The sequence below is a fragment of the Anabrus simplex genome, chromosome 14 (genome assembly GCF_040414725.1).
Source record: "Anabrus simplex isolate iqAnaSimp1 chromosome 14, ASM4041472v1, whole genome shotgun sequence".
Lineage (NCBI taxonomy): Eukaryota > Metazoa > Arthropoda > Insecta > Orthoptera > Tettigoniidae > Anabrus > Anabrus simplex.
In genome coordinates, this window is record NC_090278.1 from 11,894,854 (window position 1) to 11,921,797 (window position 26,944).

Below are 26,944 nucleotides of genomic sequence, written 5' to 3' on the forward strand. Positions count from 1 at the left end.
ATACCTTCAAAGACTGGAGACAGGAAGTTCATATTCACAGGACATGTTCATTAGTATGTTCTGCAGAAACAATTAGCATTTCAGTCACCCAGAGTCGGCATGTATCCCGTTGCCTAGTAGGCACTGTGTCCTCCAAGGGCATTGATAACTTATTCCCTATGTGATGGCATCGACACGTATAAGGCGCGAATGGTGTCCTGGGGTATAGCCATCCATGTTGCATTCACCTCGTTCCGCAGTTCATCTTTGGTGGCTGGCATTGTGTCATAGCGAAGCACCCGTCCTTTCACCATATCCCACACATTTTCAATTGGCGATGAGTCCAGTGATCAGGTGGGCCAGGGCAACAATCTGACATTGTCTCACAACAACAAAGCACGTGTTCGTGCTGCAGATGTTGATTCCCATAGGGAACCTAAAATATTTGTCCTGAATGAGTAAATTTACAATACCAATATAATGGTCCGTTATTGGACATTATAAATTTTCCAGCTAACTCATTCTTGGTTGCCTGCGTTTCGCCCTCGTGTGCCAAGCTAGGCTCGTCAGTTGGGACTTAGCACACCACGTGTTCGTGCAGCGATATGTGATCGCGCATTGTCCTCCAGAAATAAGGTGTCTGGGGTGTCGTGCAGAAAGTGTATGTCATTCACGTAGGTCAAACTGGTAACAGTGACCTGGACACGCACCAACTGTGATTTGTAGTTGTACCCAATAGCACCCCACACCATAATGCGTTGAGTTGGCGCTGTATGTCTTGTGTGAATGCAATCAGTGTAATGTCTCTCCCCCAGTCTGCGGCGAACGAAACTGCGGCCATCATTTTCAAACAGAGAGAAACTGGATTCGTCTGAAAACACTGTCTGCTGCCATTTCTGTCCGCAGAGACGTCGCTCCATACACCATTGCAGTCTAGCATGTTTATGCACATTAGTCAAAGATAGGCGGAGGAGTGGACAACGCGTTGGTAACCCAGATCGTAATAAACTGGGATGGACTCTAACTCTTGAAAGTACGATATGTTACACTGTTCCACTGTTGCGCCAGAGCCGAGGAAGACGCATATCCGTGCTGCAATGCCATTTGGATTAGGTTTCGATCTTCTTGGGGTTAGGGGTTCTGGTCGGTGCGACCAGACCATCTGGTCGTGTTCTATAGCCTTCTGTGAACGTTCTGTACACACCCGTTGCATTGCCGACACACTTCTTCATGCACGAGCTACAATTTTCCAGATAGATGTATCACATTCCCTCATGCCTCTTTCAAAATCACTCATCTGCCAGTACTTTTCTTGCGTACGTCTGCGAGGCATCCTGCATATTTGCTCAAGTCACATTGATCCAGTACCTTCGGTTTACAGCGACAATGAGAGCCACAGACACAGTTTACCAGTCAATGGTGGTGCACAGATATATTGATGTGGACCTTGTACCTGAGGTTCGATATGGTTCAAATGCTAATCACTTCTTCAGAACATACTAGTCCACATGTCTTGTGAATATGAACTTCCTATTTCTATTCTTTCAAGCTGTTCTGGATTTTAAGGACATGAGTGTATTTCAGTCACTCACAAAATTTACCAACACCAATAAGTAGATGAGAATTGGTAAGAATCTCTAACAACACTAAATAATATAAAATATTATTTCAAGAATGAAGTCCTTCCAAAAAAGAAATTAATATTAAAAAAAGGTATTTACATTTTTATGATGGAAGTTGATTCAGTCCTGGCTGGCAATGTCTCATGATTGGTCCCTTTTCCACCTATTAGGTTGTGGTGGGATGTCCCCTTTTAGTAGCACATTCCAGAAGGAATATCCCTTGCAAGGTGCACCGTGATGAATGTAGAGATTTCTGTTGCAAACAGCATGATGATTCCCCTTGTTCCTTGTCTTGCAGGCTTCCTTTCATAGTAGGCTTCCACACACACATACACATACACACCCTCACACACACTGAAACTAAAACAGCACATTAATATGTGCTCCAGCCACGCCTATTTAAATGTCAGTCGACACTTAACTTGCGGGTTCAGATGATTTATGCATACCACACGTGTTCTGGGATTAATATTGTAGTGGTTATGTCTTGCAGTAGACGAAATAAAGTGTTCCCTTTGTAAGACTTAATGGCTAGTAAACGTCCCTTTGCGTAGAATATCTTGGAGAATTATAGTGGGAAAGTGAAGCGAAGTTGTGCTCTAAAGTAGAGCAGTATGAAAGCAGTACATTAAGAGCTGAGTAAGTTGAGCGTCGATTACACACTGCCGTCAGCAGTTCTCAGCCTAGAACGTGTGATTAGTTGGAAACCAATCATAAAATTTCTTCACGTCTTCTTTAAAAATCGTGGTTCGAAACTGGTCTTGTGAAGTGTTCTGAAAACTTGCTGGGCAGAGGTAGCCTTGAAAATGTTAGCTATTCATATCTGTCGTATGCTAAGCTCCTGACCAATACGAGAAAAGGAATGGATCGCCACGCAGTTATGCAGCTATGAGCTTAAAGGGGACTTGCTCCAAGGTTATCAGATCCTGGCCTTCACCACAGCTGTTATAAATGGCCAACTGACCAAATTAAATTAGGCTTTTGCAACAGTCTCAATGTTAACTGTAATTATGCCATATTCGATTACAATATATTGTAGATGAAGAAATTATTTCCACAGTGTATACTACTGTATAAATGATACAGAAGTATTAAAAGTGTATTATTTTGATATATTGATGCGTTGTTGAATTAGTAATATATTTTGTAGAAATCCTATGTGTGGTGTGGTAATTGCATTTTCAGATTAAATTGTTGTGTAGAACTTTAGGGTGAAACTATCTGTAGATTTGTACAGTGCTTATGCAGTGTCATTCTACATTATTAACAGTTTTCTGAGATGCCTAGCTATCTTTTAGCTGTTAATTTTAATACTGTAATTGGTTTTACGGTAAAAGAGTGATGATCATTACATTTACTATTTATTGGTTGATAATAAACCCAAATGTCATTGAAATGTTTTTGATCCAACCCAAACTCTTCTCTTTGGAGATAAATTGACCGATGAGCGTTTCTCTGTGCCCAGATACCTTTGAACCATGATTCTCGTTTACAGCATATACCCTGCAATTTACTAGTGTTTTCTTACACTTCTCCATGTTCCATGGAATAATTCTGGACGTCGGTTTATCTTCAAACAAGTGTACACCTTGTTTCTTAATGTGGATAGATGTGTGGCAATATAGGACAGTGTGATAAATCTATTTCTTGATTGTTGTCTCTTTTTCTCTGTACCTCAGAGGGAGAATTTGTTTGTTGTATCGTGTGGTACTGAATGTTCACATTGTTAACAATTGTTAGTTGAAGTGAATTCTTTTTTTAGTGTTTCACTCTAACTGAAGTTCTGTTAGGTTCAACTTGCATTAGTTTTATCACCTCAAGAACAATGTCTTTGGCAGTTTTTCTGAGTAGAGTCCTTTCGCGCTGTTTTCTTTGGACTGTGCTGCAAGAATATGAGCATAAACTTGGAAGCATGTTCTGTCGTAATTACGATGCCAATATGCTTGATAAGTCTCGTAAAGGGATTCTTGGTGAATGGCATACAGAGAAGCTGCGAAGAAGTAAGGGCTGCCTCGATCCTAGAAATGAAGAACATAGGTAGCCAGCCCATCTTGACTTCAAGGGAGGAAAGCATGCTCTGTATAGAATTTTGAAATATGTGCACTTGGGGTGTTACTTTACTCTTTAGTTTTCCAAAGTAACCCCATGTATAGTAAAATTTTGGACATGTATATGAAAACTCATGTCCAAATGTGCATGTAAATATGGGGAACTGTAAACACCGATTTTTAAAAATAGAAAGTTACTTTTAACATTTTGTTTGAAATTATATAGTAAGATACACTCACAATAAGTATTGGAAGAGAAGGAATTCAAGCAATTGCTTCTTTGTGGTACTGAACAACTGGCCGTTTAGCTATCGGCCTGCATTTCGAACCCACTGTCGACAGACCTGAAGTGCATGTTTTCCATGGTTTCACATTTTACAGCAAAGAAATGGTGCGACTGTACTTTAATTAAGGCCACAGTTGCTTCCTTCCCACTCTTAGCCCTCTTTTAGTTCATTATCGCCATATGACCTATCTCTGTCGGTGTGAAAGGGAAATGGTAGAAACCATCAACTGGCCAGTGTTCTTTGACTGATAAGTACATTCAAACTTTTCACCTTTTTGTCTTTTTCATAAACCAAGGAAACTAAATGCTATGTACATAGTCAATGAAAAGTTACATTCTCATCAGTTCCATAGATTCATAGTTTAGGAATATTTGTTGCTTCAGTTAAACTATTGTAGTTAGGATACATCTAAATGTGGCTTAGAATTATTGTACAATATTTATTTTATTATTAAATATCATTCTTGCTTTATTATTACTAAATTTTTCATTGTAGGATAGATTTCTCATTAGAAATTTAGTTCTCACTAAAATTCTATTATTCCTGTTAACCTGTTGTAATTAGGATAATGTAATTCCGGTTTAGAATTGAAGAGTAGCTATGTTAATTAGGTAGTAGGTTGCTTGCTTTGGAAAGTCCAGAAATCTCATGACATCAGAGATGTCTATGAACGTATCTACCAGGTTACATCCGGCAAAAATGTTATTGACTTCATTGTGTGCACAAGCCTACAAGATCGAGTTGCTGAGGTTTAATTACACTTGACAGTGCATCCTCTCGGATTTGTGTTTACTCTGTCACAATCTGGCTGTGATGACCTGGATAAGGAACAACATTGGCAGGAACTACGAGATCATGTTGCAGTGTGTCCTGAAGATGAGTTTCCACTTCTCTGTGGTGATCTTAATGCGCACGTTGGTCATATAAGAATTTTTATAGCTGCCATGGTGGTAATACCTTCGGTATCTGATAAAGTGATGGAAATCATATTTTAGGTTTCACGTGTGGTGTCTGCAGCAACCAAATTGTCCTTATCATTGTTCAGCACCGTGATCTCGGACTAAGAAGGGATATGAATGTCATATCATCTGACTGTGTACCATGTCTGCATAAGGCAGGCATAGCCGATTTAAGGATCTCTATACATCATAGAGCTGGAGGGATAAATGGACCCGAGAAGATCAAGTGGCGGAAGCTTAAAGACTAGAAGGAGACCATAGCAGACTGCATAAATTTTCCTGTCGTTGATCTGAATGCAATTGACAACATGTGGACACATGCTACAGATATTTCACTGCAACTGTCAAAGTAAACTTGGGTGCGGCATAACCTAGTTCCTACTGTATTGAAAATCAAACGTTTTTTTGGATGATTCCTGTCCAAGAAGAGGTGTCTAAAAAGACAAAGACATACTCAATATAAATTAGCTTTCAAAAAAGACTCCAGAACACAGGGAAAGAATTGTCTTTGCCGAACGTGTGGCTAGAAATCTGTCGCTGAATCGAGGCGCACTCACTGTAGTGACGTGTGTACATGGTGTATCAGAACTGAACTGACAAAGAAATCAGGGATGCTCTTCATGTAATGTTGAGGAAGATGGTGCGGTTGGATTGACGGGGAAATGTTTCTTTTTTAGGAAATGAAGTATTTACTGTATTTGCTATACCAGAGAGTCAGCCGCTGCCCGTTGCCGTGCGTCAGAATAGGCAGTGGATGGGAAGTGAAAAGTGGGAGGCATAAGTAATGCTCGGTGCGAATGCACAAGTTTCTCGTTCATTTCGCATAGTCGCTTCCGAGCTCCGGTAGGCATTGTATAGTTTGTTCTACGCAAATTGACTACTATGTGATCCCCATAGAAAGTGAAGGCATACTTGTACCAAGAATACACGAAGCTTTTTATACCATTCGTCAAACACTACACATCCTGGACAGGGTCCAAGGGACACTCACTACTACAGTATTGTGAACTATGCACCAAAATAGGAGGGGGCCATATAGAACGTCTACTGTAATCAAACCGTTGGGCGTGTTGATTCCTTCGTTCAGTATTTCATTGAATGTACATTGTTGTGAGTGAACGAATACACAGTCGCGATGCGGCAGCTTTGCATCTTCGAGCATGTTAAATAATATAGAATATTACTGCGACAAACAAGTGAGAAGAGAAACAATCTGGCGCTTTCCTCGACTGACATGTATGTCTTAAATACAGTGTGTTCTTTATCTGTGTGTGCGGTTACGGCTATTTAATAAATGAACTGTGGATATTGCCTGTTAGAGACAATCCTACTGAAGTCGTATGAGGATTTTTTGCATACGCATGAAGCATTATCTCAGTCTGCATCATACACTCCACAACCCCTCCCTACCCTTGTCTTCCGTGAAACGCGGCGGCAGCTCGTCAGTTTGAATCGCGCACCCGGAAGTAACAGTTTAAAGCCATTTTCTCGTAAAGAATAATTTTCCCCGCCAATCTGATTGAATCATTTTTCTTAACATATACGAGGAGCATCCTTGAATATTTGTCGGTATAGTTATGATAGTCACTGTACACCACCGAACTCAAAGGAAAGAGAAGAGAACTATTTCTAGTTGACCAAAATTGACACAAGTATTGAGCACTCTGTGTACATTAGAGGCAAGGATGACCAGTAATTACAGGACAATCCAGAAAACCTCAAATATTGCCAACAACATTTGTAGATATTTCCTGCACTGAATTACCACATCACCCTATTCCTGATGATAAGTCCCATCTTATGCATCACGTCAAAGGAAGTGGAGAGTACCATTAGGATTATGAAGAACAAAAAAGCGCCAGGACCAGATGACCTTCCAGCAAACTTCTGGAAGTTGTAGCAATTTAAAGAACTAATTATCATCTGGCTGACAAGCGTGTTCAGCGTCAGAGTTGACTCTGCTTCTGTTCCCAGTCATTGCGCTGTAAACATCTTTGTGCCTATTTTAAAGCAAAATGATGATCCAGCGGAATTTGCAAATTACCATCCAAATTGCACCCAATTGTACATGAGAAGATCTTTGAGAGTATCCTTCATTATTGCCTGGGTGAAATCGTTGGCTTTGTTGCTAACCAATGCATCTTCATTAAGGGTGCTGGAACAACTCATGAAATTTTCACTCCTAGAATGCTAATTGAAAAGCACTGAGAGCACCATCAGGCAGTGTACATTGCCCTCCTTGATATTGAAATGACTTTCGACCGTGTTCCACACCATGTGTTGTGTGTGTTGCACTGTCAACGTCTCGGGGAGCTTCTCAGTGAAAGTTGGTGTGTACACCAATGTTCCATTCTGTCCCCATTGCCCTTTGTCCTCAGCATGGACACCACCACATGGGACCGCCAAAGAAGTGTTTGTAGGATGTGCTAAGGAGCGTTCCCCGGACTCTTTTATATGCAGATGATTTTGCACTTGCTGATAGACCAAGAATGGGACTGCGGCATCAAGGTGAAGATTGAGTACCTGTTTTTTTTTTTTCACAATACAACTTTAGAATAAACAAAAGGAATAGTGAATACCTGGAGTCATCCAAAACATCTAATGGCTCCGTCCAAATTGATTCAGGTACCTAGGATCTTGCCTACAGACTAATAGTTGGATAGATGTTGAGGTGAGAATTATGATAAAGACAGCATGGATGAGATGAAGGGAAGTCACAGGCACACTGTGTGATTCAAGGATAACACTACGTCTGAAGTCCAGAATATACTGCATATTATCCGTCATGTTGCTGTGTACTATGTTGAATGTCGACATACTGAGAAAAGTATGGAGTAGCAATTAAACCACATGGAAATGTGTATACGCCTTTAGTCGATGGGCAGTGCAGTCCTGCACAACGTAAAACAAGACACCGTTCACCAGCAAATGAGCATCGCAGCCTTCGCTCATGAGGCATAGGATATCTCACCAATAGTATGGTCGTGTCCTTTTGCAGTACCTGACGCAGTTGGCAATTTTATCCAATCTTTTGAAATTACTTTGCTATGTCCACATGGACCTACTATAAAAAGACATTGAAAATAATATACAAAAATTTAAATATAGTAATGCTGTTGGGATTGGTAAAATTTCTGGGCATATACGGAAGTCAATTCTTTGAGATATTGATTAGTGTATGCGTGAAGCATATATACCAGATGAATGAATAATTAGTGTAGTAGCACCCTGTGTGTAAAGAAAATGTTCTAAACATAAAGCCAATAACTACACACTAGTCGTCTTGACTGCTGTTGAATGCAAGCTCTTGGAATGCATTCTTTCTGATTATATTATACACATTTACGAAATTACCAACTGGTTCGATAGAAGGTAGTTCAGGTTTCGGAAATATTACTCCACTGAACCTCATCTTTTAGATTCCAGAAGGATATAGCAGATATATTATATTCACGTTGTCAAATGTGTCACGATTGACATAGCTAAGGATTTTCATAGGTTGATCTCAGGAAACTACTGACAAAAATGAGTGTGGTTGGGATAGATAAAATAGTGGCTGAATGGGTGACTATAAAGACATGGCCAAATTATTAAACATTAAAAAATTGAGAATTGAAAACATAAACCCCCCATGGCACTACAGCCCTTGAAGGGCCTTGGCCTACCAAGCGACCGCTGCTCAGCCTGAAGGCCTGCAGATTACGAGGTGTCGTGTGGTCAGCACGACGAATCCTCTCGGCCGTTATTCTTGGCTTTCTAGACTGGGGCCGCTATCTCACCGTCAGATAGCTCCTCAATTCTAATCACGTAGGCTGAGTAGACCTCGAACCAGCCCTCAGGTCCAGGTAAAAATCCCTGACCTGGCCGGGAATCGAACCCGGGGCCTCCGGTTAAGAGGCAGGCACGCTACTCCTACACCACGGGGCCGGCATTAAAAACATAAGTTAACAATTTTAAAGTTGATGACTTTAAGTACTTGGTATGCACCCCCTTAGCTTTCCTGAGTGACTTGATTAGACTGGGCATACCCTCAAACAGTATTTTACACTGATTCTTTAAATCATCATCATGACACCAGATCTGAACCAGCTCCTCAATGAAGCAAATTCTTGTCATTATATTCGTTTTTCGGACTTTTATTTGCTATCGCCCAATGATGTTCTATGTTGTTCATGTCTGGACTGTTTCTATGCTTTGTGGCTAGGAGGCCCATCTTGCATAAAAAATAAATTCACTTTGGCCAAACCACTCTTGCACCTGAGCTATCAAACGGGTCCTTAATGCTATATTGTTCACGTCTCATAGTTCCTTCTACAATGTGTAATCGTCCACATCTGTACCAAGAAAACACACCCCAGACCATCACTGAAGTTGGATGCTTCACTCTCTGCTTTACTCAATCTGTAATGAATGCTTCTCCTCCTTTTTTCTGATACATTGACTTGTCTCTTCTTCGACAGGACATACCGATTTGTCACTAAAACAAACCTGAAATAAATAAAACAAATAAGCCTAGCATTAAATGCAATAAGCTGTACGGTTTGAAAGAAAAATTTTATACATTTACTGTACTGTACGGTTACATCACTTAAATTGGGTTATAATGGAATAATGAATGATAATTTAGGAATTACAGTAATTGTCATGGACTTGCCTGTTTCCATTCATCAGATGACCAATTGTGGAGAGTCTTGACCCACTGGAACCTCTTTGCAGCCATAGCAGGAGTAATCTTCCCCTTTTCTTGAGGTCGTCTTGCTTTCATTCTAGCATTAAACAGCTCCCGTCTCAAAGTCCTGGCGTACCAATGACCCATACTCTTCTAATTTCATACGTAAATTGGAACTAGTACCCTTGCGATTGTTTACTGACAAATTAATCAACTTTCACTTTCTCCTAGGGGTTAGTTTCTTCTTTTGCCCACAGTTTCCAACACATTGTTGACATTTTGTCTTCCCCTTATCTTCACATTTTAAAATTCTACTAACAAATTGCTTTGACATTTGCAATCTAGAATCTATCTCTTGCTGTGTATAACGTTTCTCAACAAGTATCTCTCTGATAATGCCTATCTTTCTTTACAAAACGTAGATACATCTCCCCTTAACCTCAAAATTTTACAGTTCTCTAGAACCACTCTTAAGAAATATCAGCTGAACTGGGGAATAGTATCAATAATGCGTGTAACGGAATGCACCATCTTAGCAATAGGTCACATTATTTACTTCCATACAGCAACAATATGCAGATATAGACTATAAACAACAGAACATGTTCAGTAACAAAAATGACACAAAACCATGAGAATAATGAAATTACATTGTGGTTCTCACTGTAGCCACTATATGAACAAATACAATAGTGTAGACAGGGATATCCCAAGTGGTAACTTTACCACCAAACATGTTCAACGATTAGGCTATAAAGGTCGATAATTTACATAAAGATAGAAATATACATTTTACCATTAAAATGTGACCATGTCTGGTGTATTTGTAGAAAATAGAACTCAGAGCATTAGAGTGGGTGAAGCCTTATTTCATCCTGAAACAATTATGGGATTGGGTCCCACAGGGCAGTATTATGAGACCTTTATTTCTGATGTATATAAACAATATGAATAATGAACTGAAAAAAGTGATGAGGCTCTTTATAGTAAATAAGTTTCAGGATTGTGAGTAACTGCAAAAAGACCTTGACAATATTGTAAGATGGACATCGGGCAATGCTACATTGGTAAGTGGGGTGAAAAGTCAGGTTCTGTGTTTCACAAATAGAAAGAGTCCTCTCTAGTTTAATTATCGTGTTGATAGCGTGAACCTTCTTCATGGGGTTCTCTGTAAGTACCTAGTTATTCATAATAAGGATACATCTTCATTGTGGTAATTATATAAACATATTGAAAATAACATTTCAGGGCATATAAATCTCCAGCAAGGCCACAATGAGAGTATGAGTCCACCACCAGTATTACTTGATTAGAGAACAGGAAATAATCCACAGAAATAGCTCCATTTCTTGTGGGTGATTATTAACAGAAGAGTTGTCTTACAGAGATGTTGCAAAGTTTCAGCTGGGAAGACTTGGAGAAAGGAGACAAGCTGTTCGATTAAGCAGTATGTTCTAAGATGTCATTGGAGAGATGGCTTGGAATGACATTAGTTGATGAATACATTTAAGTCATGTTCTTTGGAAAGGTCACAACATGAAGATAATTGGAATTCAAGGGGACAAATTTATGCAAATGTTCACTTATAGGAAGATGATTTAGTGATTGAAATAATTTAACATGGGAGTTGTTTCATGTATTTGCACAATCTTCTTCTACATAAATATCCAACATCCCTAAATGCTGTTGTTTGATTGATTCATTGATTGATTCATTCACTGATTGGGACATTGACTGATTGATGTTTTCTGGTCTTAATGTGATATACAGAGAGGGATGATGGATATTTCTATGCTTGTGATTTAAGCATTGTCCACTTGTTGGAAAAGTGGTGGGAATAATGTGGGATTATTTGATATTACAGTGAAGTGTTTTCAGAAAGAAAGTATATAGGAATGTGGAAATGAAGAAAGAGGTGACAAGTCAAGTCATGTATAGAAAGATGGGAACAGCGGAATGTGAATATAAGAGGATGAAGAAAATAGCTAGTCATTGTAGTAATACGGATCAATAGAAAGAGAAACAGAAGCAAGGAATGGTATAGGCTATTGGGTAATGATTTGGAGATAGTGTTTATTATTATTTATTTTCCTTAAATTTTACATGTACACTTACACGGATGTGCCTCCATCCCCACATATATATGTACATATAGTCTGCTGAATATTCACAAATATGTAGGTAATTTTAAATTTACATATTTACAAATGTTCCTCCTTTTGTATGCTACCTTGTCTACTGCTGTGCAACAGTGTGTTTATTTTCATGTTCGTATCTATCTTATCAGTTGTCTGAAAAGCAGTGGCAACAGGGACTCGGGTTAAAATGCAGCAGGTCATTATGCAAGTTAGGTTCCAAAATAAAATAATTAAGTGCAATAAAAATTGTAATCTAATAGAAGTTGTATACTATTATTTGAAGTAGCTGCACAAGTTGTATATGTGTTGATTATGTTTGTAATACGGAAGATATTATGAGTAAAATTTTGTAAATTATATACATTTATTAAGGATGAGCTGTGTGCTTAATAGAAAAAATAGCAAAAATTGTGTAATACTGTATTTACAAAATTGTCTTCTTCTCTGTTCTTTTAATATTTAGTGCTTGATAATAATGTATTTTTGTGTACCATTTGCCACCAAGGTAGACACATCTCTTGCATTTAAAGTGATTTTGATTTTATTGTTCCATTCCATTATATAATTTTTAAATGGGAGGTAAATTAATTATACTGTTATTGTGCCACTATGAAATTTACTTTCTCAGCTGTTTCTTGTTTAGGCCTATATATTTTTTCCCTTCTTTATTCTACTTTTCTTATTTCTTACTTATAGCCTTCTGAAGATACTAAGGAGGAAATATTCATAGAAGAACATACTGATGATCAGCTCTTGCCGTACATCAAAGAAGAAATCAAGTACGTATACTACAAATCCTATACAATATGGAATATGTTGTACCTATTCACAGCTGTGTTCATTGGTGGTTGGCTTATCTCAAAAAACTGGCCATTTTCATGAGTTTAATCTTTTCTTTACAAGGTTACATTTAAACGCAAATATCTTGAAATTCTATTGGTTAAAATTATCAGAAACTTTAAGATCATATTTAATGTTCCATCAGGTAGTTTTATTGAATATATATCTACAAAAAGAATCTCTGGTAAAGCTAGATATTTTTGAAGTGTATTTGTTTGCAATACCTTTATACAACTATGAAAAAGTGTTCTTTCTTTCACTTTCTCTGCATCATTTGTTCATCACATTCATATCATCTGAAATGCCATCTGAAACTATTGCTTCCAGATATTATGAGTAATTAATGAACGTAAGTTTTCGTGGCTCATTGTATTAACATAAAGAAATAAATGAACTGGATTAATGCCACTATATATATTAATAATAAAGCCAAGCTTTCAGCCAAATTGCATTGGCCTTCATCAGGGCATGTGAACTTTTGCCTCCGGCAGTGAGCAAATAAATTATCTGAAGGAACGTGGAAGTCATGCCCGTACTATCCACGGCCTACGCCACTAACTGGACTCAAGGATCGTGGCGCTGTGCTGTGGTGGTTGGGAGGGAAGTTACTGATGCACCGCCCTCTGTCGACAGTTTGAGTGTGTCTCGCTTGGTCAAGTCCTCAGACAAGTATTGTCCGATACATCTGGCAGCAGTTTGTTTAAAATCCACTTACTTCTACTACAAAGGGGATTATTATGAACAGACAGAAGGAGCAGCAATGGGTTCACCTTTGTCACCAGTGGCTGCTAATATTTTTATGAAACACTTTGAGTCTACTGCATTAACAACAGCGCCATTGAAACCTAAGTGCTTCTATCGTTATGTGAATGACACATTTTCGGTCTGGCCACATGGAAGGGAAACTCTGAATGAATTTTTAGAGCACCTAAATTCCATTAACAGTAAGATCTTCACAATGGAAGTAGAAAATGAAGGCAAATTACCTTTTCTTGATGTGTTAGTATACAAGAAGAACGATGGTACACTAGGCCATGCAATGTACAAGAAACCTACACATTCTGAAAGATACCTTCACACCACCACCCCTCGCAAAAGGCAGCTCTCCTTCGAACGTTATATACTAGGGTGAATAATGTTGCAGACGATGTTAACCGCTCGAGTGCAATGAGAGAACTGACAACATCTATGAAGAAAAACGGCTATACATCTGGAGACATAACACGAGCTGTGAAGATCAAGGAGCCTATCTTAAATAGCACCAACCAGGACTACAGCAAAAAAAAAAGTATTCCTTCCTTACGTAGCAGGTATAACTGATAGAATAGGGCGCATTCTTAAGAAGTACAATATAATTCCAGTTTTCACTGCAGACTGGAAGCTCAAATCCCTGTTTCGAGCTGTCAAAGAGAAGCCACGTCTTGAAACACCGGGCATATATGAAATTCCATGTGGTTGTTGTTGTTCATATGTTGGCATGACAAAAATGCTTGTTAGCACCAGGGTGAAAGAGTACATCAGATCGGTAAAGAATGTCGCTCTTTCATCCTCCACGGAGAACGCTATAAGCCAGTCTGCCATAGCAGAACATTTCTACAGTACAGACCATGAAATCCTCTTTGACCGGGCGAAGGTCATCGCGCCTGTAAAAGACTTCTATGCTCGTCTTGTGAGAGAAGCCATAGAGATAGAGCTGCGCCCAAATAACATCAACAGGGAAGACGGCTTCAAGTTATCAAATACATGGAGATCTTTACTGCAGAAGTACATGCATAAAACCATCATGGCACAGCGCGATGCACTCAAACTGTCGACAGAGGGCGGTGATTCAATAACTTCCCTCCCAACCACCACAGCACAGCGCCACGATCCTTGAGTCCAGTTAGTGGCGTAGGCCGTGGATAGTACGGGCATGACTTCCACGTTCCTTCAGATAATTTCTTTGCTCACTGTCGGAGGCAAAAGTTCACGTGCCCTGATGAACCCCAATGCAATTTGGCTGAAAGCTTGGCTTTATTATTAATATATATATAGTGGCTTTAATTCAGTTCATTTATTTCTTTATGTTGATATTCTGAGTAAGTTTTTCTTACGTTCATACCAAGTGACACACGGAAAAAGCTATGTTTGTAGATTATAAATTAAATCTACAAATTCAAAATTGTTAAGTTTTATGTACATTGTAAACAATAATTATTTCAAAATAACATAATCAGTTTCATTAATCAATATAATGATGGCTGAGTTCAGTAATGTGATAACTCAAAGGATTATTTGGTTAGATTCCTTTTTTCTCATCATTTCTGTTCTCTTGTGTGTTAAGTCAGATTCCTCCATTTGTGGACACCAAAGCAGATAATGTGTTGTAGAAATGAAACGTTGAGATCATTAGTGCTATATCTTCGATATCATAGTTTTCAAATAAAACTTATACATTGTTGTAAGCGTAAAAAAATTGTGGTATTGAATTTATGTTCATTCCAGTGTTGTGGTCACACTTTCTGATTCATTTTAGTGTTCATTGTCAGTCGGGTGCTTGTAGTGTGTTGATAGCAAACATACTTACACAATTAGTATAAACTAATAAAATGGACAGGTACAAGTGGAGTTTTAAATTTGTGCAGGTTGCCTAAAAATATTAAGAATTCTTCAAGTAAGTGAATTTATTATCTTGTATAAGTAGATAAATAGGGGGTACATTATTGCTTCACGTCCGTAGGTTTACCCTCAAAGTGCCTTACATGTGACCCCTGGGTGGTGCTAAGAAAGGAATAACTGTGGCTGACGGACCTATCTTTTTAAAGATCCTCCAGCAATGGCAGAAGTATTTCATGAAAATGGCTCTTCTCAGAGCTACCAGACAAGAAACATCGGACCTTTCATCCATGTTTTCGAACATAATGTAGAAAGCATCAGCAGAGCAAAATGTGACTACCTATCCAAAGTTATCCTGGATAATAATATAGATGTTGTGGTTATTCATGAAACCTATGCAGCCAGTGAAGAAGAGTTTCGTAAAAGGGGCCTCATTAATGGTTTCACAACTCTTGGTGCAACATGTCACAGTGCACATGGTATAGCTACTTATGTTCGTAATAATAACGAAGATGCCTCACTGCTCTTTCAAAACGAAGACGAAGACATCCATTGTGTTGCTGTGCGAGTGGCAGATGTTACTGTTTTTAACATTTATAAACCCCCAAACGCACAGTGGTCAAGATCCGTTCTACCTACTGCTCAACACCCTGCAGTTTGTATAGGTGACTTCAGCAGCCATCACGAACTATGGAAGTACTCGAATAAACATGATTGTGGAAAGAAACTCGTAGAATGGACAGAAATGAACAATCTCTATCTGATTTTTGACCCAAAAGATCTTGGTACTCTCCAATCAGCTGCATGGAATAGGGATTCTAATCTTGACCTGTGTTTTGTTAGCTGCAATGAGGGAGGACAGCCCTTACATACCAGTCGTAAAGTGTTAAGACATTTTCCCCACAGTCAATATCACCCCATTATATTGGATATTGGCATCAAAATTCCTGTTGTACACTCAGTACCACATGCTCGGTGGAACTTCAGAAAAGGAAATTGGTCAACATTCACCACTGAACTGGATAAATGTGTTTGGTGGATTGCTCCCAAGCACAACAACAAGCGTTTCATAGGTGCAGTTATGATGGCGGCTAAGAAGAGTATGCCTGGAGGCCATAGAAAAGGATACATCCCTGGTTGGAATGTTGAGACTGATGCCCTCTATGACGAATATCTGCGGAGTGGTGAAAAGACATAGCTGATGAACTTCTTCCTAACATGGATACTACCCGGAGAGAACGATGGATTGAAACAGTGGAGAATATCGACCTAACTCATTCCAGTAGAAGAGCTTAGGGGCTCCTCAGAAAACTTGGAGGAAGCACACCTTTGGTGAAGCAACAGCCTGGAGTTACTCCGGATGAAGTAGCATCTCACGTCGTCAAAAGTTCCCAAACTCCATCAGATAAGAAACTAAGTACATTCGGCGACATCTCCAAACTCTGAAATCAAGAACACCACCCACATCAAGGTATTCACAACCGTTTACAGTGCAAGACATCAATGCTGCTCTCAAAGACATTAAACCAAATAAAGCTCCAGGTTTTGATGGCATTCATCCAGAATTTCTCATTCATTTAAAGGAAGAATGCAAGTAGTTGGCTGGCAAGGTTTTATACCGATCTTCTACAGAACGGACAACTCTGGGCAGAATTCAAAGGAACGAAAGTGATTTCCATCTTGAAACCAGGTAAGCCTGCCAATAACCCAAGCAGCTATAAACCAATTGCCCTTATTTTAGAGAGACTGATCTACAACTGAATCAGCGCAACTATTTTTCAGCATATTGCAGTTGATCAAGCCGTATTCAGGCCCAATCGCATCTCCTGCAAACAAGTGCTTTCACTGACTTTCGACATGGAAGTAGTTTTCCAGAAACAATTCAAGGCCTCAGCTGCATTCATTGATCTTACAGGAGCATGTGACACACTCTGGAGGGAAGGATTAATTTACAAGCTTCTCCGAATTGTACCCTGTAGGAACAACGTGCAGGTTGTAAGTAATATACTCAGTGACAGAAGATTTTGAGTGTGTTTGGGAAATAGTATGAGTAGAGAAAAGAAGCTCAAAAAATTGATTAGCTCAAGGATTGGTACTGTATCCCCTACTGTTCAATTTGTATATCTCCGATCTCCCAGAAACATCATCACGAAAATTCTGTTATGCTGATGACATAACACTATGATATAGATGTTGATTCCCATAGGGAATCTGAAATATTTGTCCTGAATGAGCAAATTTATAATACCAATATAAATGGTCCGTTATTGGACATTATAAATTTTCCAGCTAGCTCATTCTTGGTTGCCAGCGTTTCGCCCTCGTGTGCTAGGGCGGGCTCATCAGTTGGTACCTAGCACACCTACCAATACGCTGGCTAGTGCATACCGTGGAGGCCACTGCGTAGGCTAACTGGAGCCACCGGCAGTGCCAATGCACTAAGAGACTTTGTCTCATCACTAAAAATTGATGCCTGCTTGGCCATCAGATGATATAGATGTTGATTCCCATAGGGAATCTGAAATATTTGTCCTGAATGAGCAAATTTATAATACCAATATAAATGGTCCGTTATTGGACATTATAAATTTTCCAGCTAGCTCATTCTTGGTTGCCAGCGTTTCGCCCTCGTGTGCTAGGGCGGGCTCATCAGTTGGTACCTAGCACACCTACCAATACGCTGGCTAGTGCATACCGTGGAGGCCACTGCGTAGGCTAACTGGAGCCACCGGCAGTGCCAATGCACTAAGAGACTTTGTCTCATCACTAAAAATTGATGCCTGCTTGGCCATCAGATGATATAGATGTTGATTCCCATAGGGAATCTGAAATATTTGTCCTGAATGAGCAAATTTATAATACCAATATAAATGGTCCGTTATTGGACATTATAAATTTTCCAGCTAGCTCATTCTTGGTTGCCAGCGTTTCGCCCTCGTGTGCTAGGGCGGGCTCATCAGTTGGTACCTAGCACACCTACCAATACGCTGGCTAGTGCATACCGTGGAGGCCACTGCGTAGGCTAACTGGAGCCACCGGCAGTGCCAATGCACTAAGAGACTTTGTCTCATCACTAAAAATTGATGCCTGCTTGGCCATCAGATGATATAGATGTTGATTCCCATAGGGAATCTGAAATATTTGTCCTGAATGAGCAAATTTATAATACCAATATAAATGGTCCGTTATTGGACATTATAAATTTTCCAGCTAGCTCATTCTTGGTTGCCAGCATTTCGCCCTCGTGTGCTAGGGCGGGCTCATCAGTTGGTACCTAGCACACCTACCAATACGCTGGCTAGTGCATACCGTGGAGGCCACTGCGTAGGCTAACTGGAGCCACCGGCAGTGCCAATGCACTAAGAGACTTTGTCTCATCACTAAAAATTGATGCCTGCTTGGCCATCAGATGATATAGATGTTGATTCCCATAGGGAATCTGAAATATTTGTCCTGAATGAGCAAATTTATAATACCAATATAAATGGTCCGTTATTGGACATTATAAATTTTCCAGCTAGCTCATTCTTGGTTGCCAGCGTTTCGCCCTCGTGTGCTAGGGCGGGCTCATCAGTTGGTACCTAGCACACCTACCAATACGCTGGCTAGTGCATACCGTGGAGGCCACTGCGTAGGCTAACTGGAACCACCGGCAGTGCCAATGCACTAAGAGACTTTGTCTCATCACTAAAAATTGATGCCTGCTTGGCCATCAGATGATATAGATGTTGATTCCCATAGGGAATCTGAAATATTTGTCCTGAATGAGCAAATTTATAATACCAATATAAATGGTCCGTTATTGGACATTATAAATTTTCCAGCTAGCTCATTCTTGGTTGCCAGCGTTTCGCCCTCGTGTGCTAGGGCGGGCTCATCAGTTGGTACCTAGCACACCTACCAATACGCTGGCTAGTGCATACCGTGGAGGCCACTGCGTAGGCTAACTGGAGCCACCGGCAGTGCCAATGCACTAAGAGACTTTGTCTCATCACTAAAAATTGATGCCTGCTTGGCCATCAGTGGCCTCCACGGTATGCACTAGCCAGCATATTGGTAGGTGTGCTAGGTACCAACTGATGAGCCCGCCCTAGCACACGAGGGCGAAACGCTGGCAACCAAGAATGAGCTAGCTGGAAAATTTATAATGTCCAATAACGGACCATTTATATTGGTATGACATAACACTAGCCACTCAATATCGAGACCTTAGTGTGACAGAAGAAGTGCTACAAAGAGACCTGGTTTCACTTGAAAAATACTTCAAGAAATGGCAACTGAATCCTAACCCTAACAAAACAGAAGTGTCATGTTTTCACCTGAATAATCGCCAAGCTGGCATTAAACTTCACATACGTTCTTTGTCATCGTGAACTTCGGCAGATCAGGTATCCCAAATATTTGGGCATTACAATTGATCGCATACTATCTTACAAACAATATCTTATGAATTTGTCCAAGAAGCTCAAAACACGTAATATTATCCTTCAGAAATTGTATGACTCAAGTTGCGGTTCATCAGCAAATACTTTAAGATCTTCTGCTTTGGGACTGGTTTTCTCGTATGCTGAGTACTAAGCACCTATTTCGCTGGATAGACCCTATTCAAGACTCACTGATACTCAACTGAATGCTAGCATGCGGTTAATATCTGGTACTATCCAGTCCATACCCCTTTATTAGCTCCCATTTCTGTCAGGTATAATGCCACCTGATTTAAGAAGATCAAATGGTCCCATTCAAGAGTTCAAGAAGATAGAAATGAACCCTCTACTGCCTGTTTTGGATGATATTCCTGTTCTTTAGATAACGAGGCTCAAGTCACGTCATCCATCTTTGCATGATGCTGTCACATTGGCTGATGGGATTTTTCACCCTTTAGAAGAATGGAGAAGTCGCTGGAAAGTTGCCACAGACAGTTCCTTACACAACATCTTTTCTGGTGAACATCTTCCTGGTGAACATCATCTACCACGTAAGATTTGGACCACTCTGAATCGGGTGAGAACAAATCATGGACGATGCAGGGATGCCCTTTATAAGTGGAAATATATCTCATCACCAGAGTGCGACTGTGGTGCATCTCGGCAGATGATCCCCCATATTGTAAGTGAATGTACACGACGTTTCTACACAGGTAGCCCGAGTGACTTTTTGGAACCAACAGAGGAAGCCATACAGTGGATCACCCAACTGGACATTCTGCTGTAAAACATGTTTCTTGTCTGTGTATATTTGTAAATACTATATATTTGCATATATATGTATCTAACTTGTTGCCCGATCCTAATAATAATAATAATAGGTAAATAACGGAGTGATATAATATTCTTTCAAAATTGTAATTATTGTCACTGACCCTACAAAGTAGCACAAGTGTATGTCCTGTTTTAAAACATTTAATGCAGTAGTGTTTTTGAACTGTAGTTGTGACATTGCTAATTACATTTTTGCTGTCACACCTTTATTGGTTACTGTGTGAAATGATCTTTGATAATCCCTGGGAAATGATTGTATAGTCTGGGTTTGGTGCTCTTAATCTAGCCCTTGTATCGGCAGGTCATGCAATGGCTAGTCATAGCCTAAGGTTTGACTTCAAACCCGATTTGTGATGGAAACTACGAATTCTGAATGGTTTATTTGATTTTGTGTGTGGTTAGAATCTTCTCGACTCTTATGTGATGCATTGACTTGTTCCTACTGTACATTCACAACTAGTGGCAAGAAATATTCATGTCGGTCCTCAGAACTACCCAGTACCAGCTCACACTCTCTGTTTAGTCAGAGTAGAACCATGCACACAACTGAAGATCGACCAAATAGTCAATTATTCGAGGTATAAATCCTGCAGTTTCTTTGTAATTCATGTGTAACAGGACACAATAGGCTACGTTAGAGAACAATCTTGCATTATGACCACCAGTAAACATTTTGCTTATGAATGCTTTTCACATACAAAATGCATATTTCTATTTTTTGATGGAGTTTAAATTAGCTTTCTACTTTCTAAACATATTTTGTGCTGAGGCACTCTCGGACCAGCAAAGCGACTTGCGTTTTATGTGTCTTCTTTTTCCTTGGTGTATATGTCAGAGGGCAGTCCATTGTCTACGTAGCTTAGTCCATTTTACTTCATAGATTTTAGATGCGTATGAAGGATTCAGTCGACCGGATCTTACCTGCTACTTCCCACTTTGTTTTACATCTCACCTCAGGTGCTATTGTTTCCTCACTCCCATTTCAGCAGTGTACATATGTCATAGCGCAACTTAAATGACTTCCTTTAAAATGTCTAAAATATTTGCCATGCCAGTTTGGTATTGAATTAGATAAGAAAAGGTTTTAAGATTCGTAAAATTTCCTAATTGCTGACTTGTGGAAATACACGTATTTCTGAGGTTACCAATTAGTGATTTGTGGAGAGAAACATCGTCCTGAGATAAATAATTAGTGATGAGGCTTGCTTCCGTTTGTGTAGAGACACATGGTCCTGAACTAACCACTTAGTTATGTGGTTTCCATCCAGCTTTAGAGCGTCGAGTGTCACATGGCCCTGAGATGACCACCTTCTGCCACTCCTGCATGGTCTTCATATTTATCGATGTGATCGGAGTGAAAATAACAAACTGATTAGTATGATCGTCTGCTGTCTATGACGTATGTAAGCAGAAATATGAAATGCAAAATTCTATTCAGTCTAAAATACACTGACGGACTCCCCTCTTTTTGGTACTCATAGAATTTCACCGGATATTCAAACTGTCCCTCCCATTTAACACAGATATACCCATTTTTTTATTTTGTTGAGTTATATGTTTTTCTTTACAATTCATTTCTAGGAGTCACTTAAACACGAAATCCAGAAGCGTTCAGCCATTCAAACACTATTTTGTGAAAATAAGTTTTTATAGATATCGGACGTAGGCTTTACGGGAGAAAATTTGAACATGCAATAAACTAATTTGAATGATAGGATGTGTAAAATATCCATTGCATGCCATTTTTATAACAGAATAATCATCAATCTGCTTCTGGTGGCAGGGTCCGATGCTGTGATTCATTGACTCCAGTTAGTTCGGTCTCGGTCCATGTCTGTATGTAGTCTTCCAACTTTCAGGCCGTTGTGCACTTTACCAGTCTATGCTGTCTGTTTCGTCCCTAGCGCCTCTTTTCACCGACTTTCTGTGTTTACTCTGACGTTCCCAATATATCGTCCTCTGCACGCAACACATGCCCAAACCAGCGCACACGCCTTTCCCCAATTTTCTTCTGGATCGGTGCAATGCCAAAACGTTTTCTAATGACATCATTTGAAATGAGATCTAGTCTAGTTATGCCAGACTTCCACCTAAGCAACTTCGTATCCATGATGCTTAATTGGCGTTCTACCTCTAGAGCTGGCCAGCATTCGTTGCTGTAGAAAACGACAGGATGGATAGCGATAGGACATATATCAGTTCGGTAGAACTTAGTGTAGAGATGGCCCTTCGTCCAAAATTCGGAAGGGCGAATCTAATAATAATAATGTTATTTGTTTTACGTCCCACTAACTACTTTTTAAGGTCTTCGGAGACGCCGAGGTGCCGGAATTTAGTCCCGCAGGAGTTCTTTTACGTGTCAGTAAATCTACCGACACGGGACTGTCGTATTTGAGCACCTTCAAATACCACCGGACTGAGCCAGGATCGAACCTGCCAAGTTGGGGTTAGAAGGCCAGCGCCTTAACCGTCTGAGCCACTCAGCCCGGCGAAGGGCGAAGGGCGAATCTTGTCATTCTCCACTTCACTCAGGCATTGTATATCCTTAAGTTGACTTCATCAGTAAGTCAGCCATCATCATAGATTGTAGAGCCAAAATACTTAAATATCCCTCGTCCTATATTTTCAACGTCAGCATGCATGGTTCCAACTTCTCGACGATGTAATGGAATGTATTCTGTCTAGTTCTTGTTGAGGCGCGGGGCTTATTGCGCTAGTCCATTGTTCCAGCCTTCTGTTTGACGCTGCAGATCAAACTTATTCTCTTCAGCCAAAATGATATCATTTGCTTAGACAAGTGTCCATGGTATTGGATTGTGCAGGTTTGAGGCAATTGTGTCCATCACAAGAATGAACAGCACTGGTGATAAGGCGAGGCCTTGATGGACTCCTACAGTTATGCGGAAGTCATCGGACGCTCCTACGGCAGCTTCAACACTGCTCTTTTTTTCTTTGTAGAGCATTTTACCCTCTCAGCAAGGTGCTCTGGAATGCCATGTACTTGTAGGGCTGACTGATTAGGTCATGAAGTACCCGATGGAAGCCTTCTCAGGGTCCAGAAATTTGTGATGAAGCCTCTTATTCCTTTCACAGTGTCTCTCAAGTAACAGCCCGGCAGCGTGGGTTTCTCCTATTGCGCCACAATTTTACACAAATCTAGCTTGGCTTGTTGTATGTTTGGCTAAATCGCTAACCCTTTTGTCGAATATTTGTTCTGTCATTGCGTGGCTCAGAAGTATGATTGGGCCGTGATTTGAAAAATCGGCAGGGCTTCCCTTATTCCTGAATGGATACTCCGTCTCCAGTCTGTTTGTTTTTGACTTTCTTTGGTGATCTGGTTGAAAAGCTTGCTTTAGCCACACTGCTGCATCCCCCCATTGAGAGAAACAAAACTCTGCCGGAAGATAATCGGGGCAGATGGCTTTACCTGATTTCATTTCCTTCAGCATAGCCTGGACTTTAGTGACGTCATTTTCCTACATTGGACCTTCAACAGCGGAGGTGATTAGGATTGGTAGACACGGAAATTCCGTGATTGAAATTTAGTCAAAATAGTTCCGCCAGTGTACTCTTGCTTCCCGCCAGTCCAGTAGCAAATCGTCTGTTTCCTCATCGATCCCGTAAAAACTTTGGACTTCTGCCGTTTTGCGATGGCTCGATTGGACTAGCCGTTAAATATTCCGCTCTTATTCGCGCATTCAAGTTTCACATATAGACCTGACTACCGGTTTGCTTTTGTTACGGCAAAGACCTTCGTTTTACTTGTGGCTGCTTTGTAGGCATTCCAACGAGCAAGAAACTTGTGGTACAGCTGCTTCCTCAACCCTACTGCATATTTAACATCTTCATTCCTTAGCCACATGTCATGGTTAATCCTTCGTTGTCGTCGCCCTGACTTAGTTGTTCCAGAATAGAGCGAACGGCGTCTTTTAGTTTAGTCCGGCTCACTTCAACTGTGGTGATTTGTGACTAACATTTGCTATAATGTTAGTCCCCTACTTCAGGGACCACCATTTGATCCCAATTGGTCCATTTCCTTCCAAGTATTGGGCTATTGGTGACTTTATCCGCAGCTTAGATGACTGATCGTTGTTGCATCGCGAGGATTTAATAAGGGACAAGTGTTATGTCTAGAACATCTTCGAGATTTCATCCTGTCACAAGGATGTAGTTAATGCGATTTGGATGGGAGCCACTGTAGTACTGAGTAGATGAATATCACTCTTTTTGAACCGTGTGTTTGCGATGATCAGTTTCTGCATAATCGCGAATTTATTGGCCATCGTCGTTCTTTTCTCCATGTCCATGAACGCCATGAACTGTTTGTTCTTCTTTCCTCCGTCCGACACGTCCATTCAGATCATCGGCAGCGATGAGATAGTCAGCGGTCTTCTTGTCAGGCAATGCCCAAAACGCATCTTTGGTTTCAGTGTGCACGTCAGTTTGTGGAGCGTTTTGTAGAAATATTAGAATTTCCTTCTCTCGCCAATGCGGACGAGTTACATCAAGCGATTGTCAAACTTTTGCACCTCGGAGACTGAACCGTCAAATTTTGCTGATATGACAATGTCAACACAGTGAACTGTTCTTCGGCTTCTGCTGTACATCAGTTAGTAACCACACCCCTTTTCCCATGACTTTTCTCCACTCCATACTTTTTCCTGCGCCTCACAGATGCCTATATTCCTTGTCCCAAGTGCAGTGGCTTACTTGCTACTTCATCCAGCATAATTCACTGATGCGATACAGAATGGGGGTACTCGCTTGGTTAGCCGTCACGGCCTGTGCGACGGTAACCCTTGCACACTTTTCATGCTGACTGGGCCCTGCCAACGCGCGCCCCTTCCAGAGGCTGCATTACCTTGGTTCTGATACCATGAAACATATTTCTGTAATGATGTGACGGTATTATTTTACGGCCGGCTTGCCTTGAAGCATGTTAAAGCTCATGACAAAAGGTAGTAACGCAGCTCTGGACATGGGGAACAGATGCCTTTTGCAGCCGCTCCTCTAGAGAAGAAACGCTACCCTCTTTTCCGCATTAACTTCCAGAAATTTAGTGTACCTCTTCCGCCATCTGCTCCGTACTGAACGTCTCCATCTTCGCCAAAGTTGCCATTAAAGACTTTGTACATGTTTGGAACGCAAGAGCTATTATATTTTGCTCAAGTTCATTGGCAGGCCAGTGGGGAACCTGTATCCGTCACCTGGGACGCGCCACGTGTTACAGCAATATAGCTGGTTCGTGGAGAATATTTATGAATGCAAAATGAAACATTATTTTACTGAAAAACTAATTATGAACCTGATAAACCACGTGTCACAAGAATCACGTAATCGCGTAAAGAAGAACGTTACAGACTTTTGCACTTTTGCTTGGCGTGGTATGCCGCAGAATGCATGACATAAAATCCAGTGTCGTATTTTCTGCTCCCTGTTGTCTAGAAGTGTCAACACCAATATCTTGTGAGATGATCAAGTGGTCTAGCCTGTCATATCTGGAAACAATGTCCCCCTTTTATTTGTCCACTTATTTTCTCCTAAGAGTGCAGTAACAATACGTGGTCGAGCCTCCCATTATTTTGCTTGTAAGCCAGTCATGCATTAGACTGGGCCATGTGAATTCAGTGCATAGAGCATGAATTGGAAAGTGCCAGTTCATGTTATGATATATTTTAGCCTGCGTGATCGATTTTCTCATGTACCAGTTGTAAGCGGATCTCACCTTTAACCAAGAAATTTGTATTTCCCGCCCTTCTTTCATAGAATATGTAGAACTACTCTGCGGTGGGGAGACAGACACAGAATTGGATGCTATCCAACTAATGTTATCAATCCACTAAAAGTAATCACTTTGCCCGTCATCTTTTGAAATGAATGGAATATCATTCCTTCCTTTACTTAGCAGCAATATCCACTACCGTGCAATTCAACGTCTTGTCATCTCAAATTTTGGCTCAAGCCTTGATTTTTGTTACAGAGTTTTCGTGGATGTGCAGAGGTGAAAGAAGGTGCTGGGATGAACAGGTCTCAATCTACGAAATTAAAGTTAATTTAAAATTTAACAAGGTTATATTTTCTTTGCAAAATAAAGAAATAACAAGAATGGCAGGTACAGAGTAGCAAGGCAACCAATCGAAAATGTACAATTACAGTGTTACAGGATTTGGGCTCCGAGAGCCAGACACATTATTCGTGAGCAATGAGCCCAACTTTACTTATACATAAGGTTTAACAAAGGGGCCGAAAACCCCAAACATGCCCAGGAGCACTTGCTCCCTATTACTCAGACAAGCCTGCTCGAGGCACACAGAAACCAAATTTCAAAAAGAGCAATCCACTCTCAAAGTTCAAGCCTATCAAAGGCCACACCAAACTCCACTTTCAAGCTGTCCCCTAAGGACATAAACACAGGGGTAAAAATACCCGACCTACTGAGGCGTATTCACTAAAGAAACAGTACAATGACATGGCCTCAAATTATCAAATTGATAGAAGGCTTACAGCACTCCAAACACTTTATTAAAACCTACTTGGCACTAGGCCGCT

The 26,944-nt window shown here is 40.4% G+C and overlaps 1 protein-coding gene across 1 annotated transcript in view; it reads left to right on the forward strand.

Annotated features, from left to right (window-relative positions):
• Positions 1–26,944, forward strand: part of LOC136886168 (uncharacterized) — a 70,984-nt gene that overhangs the window by 10,987 nt on the left and 33,053 nt on the right. The window contains exon 2 of the mRNA XM_068230251.1: positions 12,399–12,481. The gene's annotated coding sequence lies outside the window, so the exon portion shown is untranslated. The remainder of the gene's footprint in view (positions 1–12,398; positions 12,482–26,944) is intronic.